The sequence below is a fragment of the Maylandia zebra genome, linkage group LG11 (genome assembly GCF_041146795.1).
Source record: "Maylandia zebra isolate NMK-2024a linkage group LG11, Mzebra_GT3a, whole genome shotgun sequence".
NCBI classification, from domain to species: Eukaryota; Metazoa; Chordata; class Actinopteri; order Cichliformes; family Cichlidae; genus Maylandia; species Maylandia zebra.
Genome location: NC_135177.1, coordinates 34975267 through 34983406, shown reverse-complemented (window position 1 = coordinate 34983406; position 8140 = coordinate 34975267). Strand labels below are relative to the sequence as shown.

The window sequence follows — 8140 nt, the reverse complement described above, 5'->3', positions numbered from 1 at the left end:
TCCATATATTTCCAGTTACAAAAGACAGATATCACTACAGATGGTACCTTTTTTAAATCGGCTAACTCACAGCAAAAGAATTAAGATGGATAAATAGCACAGGGATAAACATACGTATTTGATTTTGTTAGTGATAAAATGTGAAAAAAAGTGAAATGTCTGAGCTTAATGTTGATTCAACACTTTTAGGCATCATCTGATGATGCTGCATGGGGTCCCAGGTTTAGTAGACAGATGTGACTAACTTCATCTCACCAATGAAGTTAGTCAGGTCTCGTATTCATAGATAATCAAAACTGCATATTTTTATATTGTCGGTAATATATAGTTTAATGTTGATTATTGAAAAAAGAAAAATACAACTTCAAATGTTCACAAAGACTGACAGGATAAGGTTATTCTTTAAAAGGTTTTCTTTAACTTACCTTTACATTACCTTGGCCTTGGCCTCCAGTACTACTATGAGGAACCTTGGGGTAATTTTTGGCCAGGATGTTTTCATAACCGTGCACATTTAACAAATTTGTAATACCTTTTTCCTTCTTTTGTCTGTGTAATATTGATAAAATTAGTAACATCTGCCTCAGGGTAATCCTGAAAAACAAGTGCATGCATTTGTTACTTGGAGGCCGGACTATTCTACAACACCTCATTATCAGGTTGTTTGAAAAGCCCCCTGAGAAGCCTGTAGTGTTAGGATGCCTGGGTCGTTGACCCAGAGGTTTGAGTTTATTATATTATTTATCATTTCTAGTCTTTGGTTTCTTTGTCTGTGTTTTGTCTTATGGTTTACGTCTCGGTTCCCTCTGTTGCAGTGCCTGCGTGTGAGTCTGTGTCTTTAGTTCAGTCTGTGTTGTTTCCTGTTTTATTTTGAAGGTCCATGTCTGATGTTAATGTATCTGGTTTTGCTTCCCCTGTTTCGTTAGGCCTGATTTGCCCCAGCTGTGTTTCCCTCCTGTTACCCATTCCCTGATTGCTCCCTCTGTGTATTTAAGCCCTGTGTTTGTGGTGCGATCTACCGGTTTCCATGCTGTGTGTTCTGTCTGCTTGCCTGAGTTTATTTGGAGTCTCAGTTTATTTGGAGTCTCAGTTTATTTGGAGTCTCAGTTTATTTGGAGTCTCAGTTTATTTGGAGTCTCAGTTTATTTGGAGTCTCAGTTTATTTGGAGTCTCAGTTTATTTGGAGTCTCAGTTTATTTGGAGTCTCAGTTTATTTGGAGTCTCAGTTTATTTGGAGTCTCAGTTTATTTGGAGTCTCAGTTTATTTGGAGTCTCAGTTTATTTGGAGTCTCAGTTTATTTGGAGTCTCAGTTTATTTGGAGTCTCAGTTTATTTGGAGTCTCAGTTTATTTGGAGTCTCAGTTTATTTGGAGTCTCAGTTTATTTGGAGTCTCAGTTTATTTGGAGTCTCAGTTTATTTGGAGTCTCAGTTTATTTGGAGTCTCAGTTTATTTGGAGTCTCAGTTTATTTGGAGTCTCAGTTTATTTGGAGTCTCAGTTTATTTGGAGTCTCAGTTTTGTTACCTTTTTTGAGTTCAGCATTAAAGCTGTTTTGAGTTTACATTGTGCCTCCGAGCGTCTGCACTTTGGGTCCCCCATTCCTGCCTGCACACAGCCTGCACGTAACATGTAGTTGATCTAAAATGCTGCAGTGAAGGTATAAACAAGGAGTTGAAACACAAAATGTCCCGAATGATCAGGCTCTTTCTATTTTCAGATCAGGCTTCAAACTTTCCTTTTTGATAAAGTTTATATTTAGGGCTGGATCAGGTGACCCTGCACCATTTTCTTAGTTATGCTACTACTGCTGGGATACTTCCATTGATGTACTGGGCAGTTCTGTCAGTCTCCACAGGTTTAAATGGCACTATTGCATGTCATTAACATCTGTCTACTCCCTTGTTGTTTGTATTCTGTCCCTTCTGCCATCCCTGTCAATGGACAGTTAACTGCTGGTTCTGTTGGACATGTCTTCCTGTTAAAATAAAAGTTCTTTATCCCCACTGTTACCAAGCTCTTGTTAACCAGGACTGATAGGTGCAAGAACACCAAGGACAAAGGTGTGTCCCCCGCTCCTCTGCTTGCAGAGTTTCTCTTCTGTTTCTGTTTCTTTGTATGTCTCTAGACAAAGATGGTATTGCTTGTATGGTTAAAGTAAACATACTGACTGTCTTTTTCTTCTGTTTTCATGTTTTTCTTATTTTCATTTGCTGTGATTCTGTGCAGTGTGCTTCCATTTTTATGTAATCTCTCCTAGATTCAGTACTGCCTCACTGACTCCCCCCCCCCCCCCACACACACACATAGTAAGATGTATATTTCCACTGATTACAACAGAGTTCATATGATGTAAATGGTTGAAGATCAAATATCCACCATAATATATGATAATCAGTTTATAAGTGAAACAAAATTTCCAATCAATATTTCAGCGTCTACATTTCAACTTTTCTTTTACATAATTAATGTGTGAATTACTGTAAATTCCCCTTTTAAATGAAAGAACTGGCCCCTGCATTTACCAGCATTACACTGGTCTCTACAATGATAGGTTCTCACTATAAGAAAAAAAACAGTTTGAAAGGTGTGGCGTGGGTGTGGTCTCTGGCCAGCTGCAGAGGAGGGGTGATGCAGTGAGCTCCCGGGGCGGCGCAGGGGTAGGGTGAACAGGTGTGCTAGGATCTGACAGTGATTTTGTCTCTTTATATGTTGGCAGTGACAGTCGGAGGGGGGAAGCGGACGTGACAGCAGAGACAGAGCGGGAGTGTCTGTGTCCCAGTAAACAAACCACAGTATTAAATAAAAGTTCTGCTGTCATCATATTCGCTCCAGCGTATGTTTCTTGGGTCCCACGTTACAAAAGGTTTATCATATAATCCTGATAGTTGTTGGATTACCATTATACTATAATTTTATAGACCTTTTTGTAAACCCCATAAATCATTGTAAAATGAATGAACGTAATCTAGATCTTTATTTATATATTTTAAAAAAACCCTGCATTTTTCACCCTGTTGTCAGATTTCTTGACATCATCGCTGTAGTCTGAACTTATTATTTCTCTCTTTCTTGTGACTCGTATTTTTAAAGTAATTTCTCACAATCAGCAGGTCCAGCATCCAGCCTCTGGTTGAGAGACTGAATATTCTTTAGCACACAGGCCAAAGCACTGCAGTGCTGCAGGATCGGGTCAAAGCTCTGGTTCAACACACTGGAGAACCTTCAGCAGGTGATGTACTAGACTCCACCTAAACTGAGGTGTGTTGCTACCTAAACTAAGGCCATTTTATCTACAGAAATAACAGTATTTCCTAATCCACTCAGAGAACGCCATTATTAACAGGTTTGAAAGCCAGTCAATTCGAGTCAATTTGCTATTTAAAATTTTTTAAATAATCCTTTAACCCTCATCTGTGGATTCAGTGACCAATCCTTAGAGCCGTAATTAAATTAAAAAGGCACTCATCTGTTCAAGCACAGCAACCTTTAGGTTTAGAGAAAAAATTCTCCTCCACAAGCATGTAAAGAGGTAGCAGATGTTTTTATTTTTCATGTCGACAGTTTTAGATTGAAATACATACCAAAAATGTTTTCATTAATATGTTCACAACAAGCTTCCGAAGCAATGCACTGTAAAGATGTGCTGCAATAATGATTTTTAACACTTAAGGCAGTTTGTTATTGAAATACTACAGTTTATGATAAAAAGGCAATTCTAATAAGTTTAAGTGAACAACATTTTGTGTGCTTTCTCTTTGTAATCATCTCACATCAAAACAGAAAGGAAGGAAAAATACATCACCTTCCACACGCCCTCCATTTATGGGCCTGGACTCAATCCTTATACAAAAGACATTTAAATATAGATATCATTCTGAAACAAAATAGAATATAAACTCTTGACAATAGCAAAGAAAAAGGCTGATATCCTTTCCATCTTCCCAGTAGCATTGGTATTTTGCATGCTACGAATGAGTTTTATTGCAAACAGTACAGTATGGGTCCCAGTTATAATAAAAATTAAGCTTGTGATCCAAACTTGTGCCATTTCTAAATTGGGATAAAGGTTTACACAACCTCCTTTTATTCTAATAGGTCTGCTGCACACAATAGTAAGGCATCAGAGTGCTTCGCTTTCTATGGAGGAGACTGGAGGACTTTACTTTTTTTAAAATGCAGTGTCTCAAAAGAAAATCTGCGTGCCCTGAAAAAACGTACAGACATGACTTAGTCCTGCAGCTTGTGTCACACAGCAATGAGGGAGACAATGATTTGTTGTCCTTTTAAACAACAAACAACAAAATCACTAGTCTTCCATGCTGCTGTGGACTTCCACATCCATACAGTTAAGGGATTCACCTCTTTCACCCATCACGCAGCTTCTTTCTTTAACTTCAAATACAATAATTTTCGTTCCTGATGCAAAAAGCATCAGTTAAATAATCACAGGGTTAAGCAGCTAAGTACATCTGAATGAAACACAGTTAACACTGTTGGGTTCTTCTAGTCTTGATGTGTCACTGCCAAGTTTTGGGTCATACTCAAGGTGGCCTCCTTGAGCTAACATACAATCCAAATCTTCCTGTGAAGACAGGCGCGGGCTGAAGGAGCTTTCAGGGAAACCACCTTCAACCCAAAGTTTCCTCAGTTGAAGGCCGGAGCTTCACAGCAGAACTGGCTGTGCTTGGCGGCCTTCTCCTTGTGCTCACAGAGATTAAATGATTCAGTTGGCAGCCTGTCAAGAAACCATCTGTAAAAGTGCTTGAAACCAGTATCAAAAGAAACACGGTTAAAAAAAAAAAATAGACAAATTGTGTGGGTTATTATTTCAATTACTGCAGTTATCTCTGTGTGACCGTTATCTTTCATCTGCCATTTTTCGTATTTGAAAGCAGGAATCACAAAGCCTTCATCTTACATCTCTGCTGGCTTGAATACAGAATTTCATTCCTTTTTGACTCTAACTTTTTTTTATTAAGTACAATTTTACTCCTGCAGTTTCTCTCTCTTTAAATATGGAACTAGCGGAGGGTTAAGTGTTTGCGAGCGTGATGTTCTGGAGAAAGGACGAGGCTAAAAGGATGGACGAAGGCACAGAGGTTTGAGGCAGCGCCCGGGGTCACCGTCAGGGTTATCTGCCTGGTACAAACTATGTGATCCAAGGCTCAGCGCGGCTCCTGACCACCCTGCAAGCTGAAACAGAGAGAAAACACCCTCTAACCAGCTGTCGCGTGGTGTTCATATGTACCAACATCAACATGAATAAACTCAGCTGTCCATCAGCAATGTGACTGCAAGAAATGAATGGCATTTCAGAACGTAAGGACTCCTCTGAAATGATATGAATAGATTTGAAACATTTAGCACAACAATTGGAAAAAAAATCCCTTCTGATTAAAAGCAGCTTCACAACAGAGTACTGTAAAATGCTGCAGTGTGAAGGAGAGCAGCAGTGTGCCTGGTAATTGCTTTAAGTCTATTTTTAAGGAAAAAATTTCAAATCTCTGCTCAAATATCAGATGAAGCTTCTATTCTTATCACGTAATGAACAATTCATAGAAAACAGGATATTCCAATATTTTCTTTCATTGTTTAGACCAAACTAGAAAATAATCTCCAGATTAATCGATAAGAAAGCAGGAACAAACGCAAACACTGAGGCTGTGTGATCCGTCGCCACAGGATTTTCTTCATTTTCCGTCAGTTTTCGTTAAATACTTTAGGAATCTGAAAAATATGTGTGTTATTTTCCATGAGAAAGAAAAACAACACCTTTATCTCCCTGAATCAACCAACTGCATTAATTTAACGCTGCACTCTGTTCCACAAAGTCAACAAAGTCTGCGGGATGCAGGGAAGTTTTTTTTTTTTTTAATGTCATTGATAATGATCAATAATTTAACATCAGTAGGAGCATTTTGGACCTCTGCAGTCAGCTTTTGAGGGCGGACGGTCTTTTCTTATTGGCAAATTGCCATTTTGTTAATGCTTTAGCTGCATAGGCACATATTACACATATGTAATATGTGTATTACATATTACAGCAATGGAAACATTGCGGTTAATGAATTACATGGGCATGTTAGACGCTCGTGTTATTTAAGACCATCGCTTTGACTTTATTTGTTATATTAGAGCAAAAAGCCTATATATTTAAATGCTTGCAAGGGAAAGAGAGCCGTTTGCTGTGAGATTATCCTCTTTAGTTCAAGCTGATAAAAACAGTTAAATGGCTCAAATCTTGTTTTTTTTTTCTGCCCCTTCAATTTGTGTAAAATTTCAGTGTGTAAACTGATTCCAAGTACGTTTAAATCCCACTATTTATGCAGAGAATGTAGTAAGTATTTACTGAAACTTGAGAGCACATCAGCCAATAGCGCTGCCATCTCACCAGACCATCTGAGTGTGTGTATGTGTGTGTATACATACAATGAAACCTGATTCGCTTGAGTGTGTATGGGTTATACATGTACAGAGTGTAAGATGCATGCCAGTCTTAGGTGTGTGTGTGTGTCTTAGACAGTATTATTAGTGCATTTAAGCGCCTCTCATAGTGAATAAGTGAGAATAGCCTGATTTGTCAGGATGTTACATCTCTGTGCAGCAATTTGATGCCAAATGCGAGGATGCAGACACAGAATGGACCAGTTGCACAATTGAAAATCAATAAGAGAAAGTCGGTGACATTGACACACAATGGCAAGATAGTCACAAATTATTAGTCTTTGGAAAAGCAAACCTAGATTTCTGCAACGGAAAGGCTAAAAACCCAAAATATTTAAAAAAGCGACAAACGAAAGATAAGAAAAACAATACAAGAATATTCAGTGTAATGAGACACGGATTTCTTTCACGGTAAAATTGGTGGCACTTACCATTTCTGAATTAGACACCTGGGGTCATCCACAAGGGCGTCGATTCCTGGCGCACAAAAAAAAAAAAAAGAGCAATTTCACTGCACGAAGAGAAGGAAGGTGAAAAAAACCTTTACTTTATAAAGGAGAATTGAAAAAAATTTCAAAGGCTCTCAGAAAAGATGCTGAAATGATTGAGTTGGGGGGGCGGGCGGTTGAGAAAATGGAAGCGTTGAGGGGGCCAATCGGTGAGATCTAAAGACAACAGAGTCTGTATTGGCCTCTGAGGAAAAAGGCACAGTCTGTCTCCATTGCCCAGTGGAGAACACTGATAGATGTGTTTTTGCTGGTATGGGTTATGTTTTTACTCAGGACTGACAGACAGACAGCCCCCATGCACACAGGTGCTATTCAAGGAAACTGTGTAAAAGTGACGTCACTGAGAAAAATCTAGCCCATAAACCTTTTCAGCACTTAAGCTCCGCCCACTACATGTTGCTCTGTTCATATTTTTTTCCCATTTTCTCCATTTTTCTCTCTCTGTATCTCCACATCTCTGCGCTCTTTGTCTGACTATCTTTGTGGGTTTAGCTCTCGCTTTATCAGCCTCTCAGTCCATAAAGTGCATTTCAACAAACTAGGAGGCCATAAACACTTGCAGTAAACCTAAACTAATCTCTTTATCTTTCCATTCCTGTCTTCATCAATCTCTTTATCTGCCTCCATCTCTCTCTCTTTCTGTCTCACACACACACACGCACACACTATAGGTTGAACACACTACACTATACAAATCACTGAGTGTTTGTTTTCATTCCTCGCCGGCACAATATGTTTGTTGGGCTTTTGCAAAATGCACGCAGCTCCTGATGTGAAACCAACAAACGAAGCTTACCCTAATTTTCATAACCCTCCAATTTGGAGCGAGGCTGCCTCTCTTGCTCCTTCTCTCTCTCGCTCTAATGCTGAAACACCACTTTGTGAAATTACAGTACAATTTTGAAAAGTAGAAACAGGCAGCAGGCAATTCAGGTGCTCAGCCTCCGCAACAATGGACTGCTGGCCTTGGTGATGGTTGCTAGGCAATGGAGGAAATACAATGGCCTCCTCTGAAACCAAAGGCCCTTAAGTGGACTGACAGGAGCGAAGGCACACACACACACACACACACACACACACACACACACACACACAAATATATATACGAACTCACAAAACGGAGCGATGCAGGGAGGAGGAGAGTGCAAGTGAAGCCGTGCACCTCTATGCATAGACGCTCGACCGAA

General features: G+C 39.4%; 1 long non-coding RNA gene across 1 annotated transcript; it reads right to left on the bottom strand.

Moving 5' to 3' along the window:
* Window positions 1–4964: 4964 nt before the first annotated feature.
* On the bottom strand, window positions 4965–7878 carry LOC143420975 (uncharacterized). Its single transcript, XR_013100713.1, has 3 exons — window positions 7750–7878; window positions 6876–6921; window positions 4965–5193 (listed from the first exon to the last, which is right to left on the bottom strand). It is a non-coding gene; the product is annotated as an uncharacterized LOC143420975 (long non-coding RNA).
* Window positions 7879–8140: the final 262 nt, after the last annotated feature.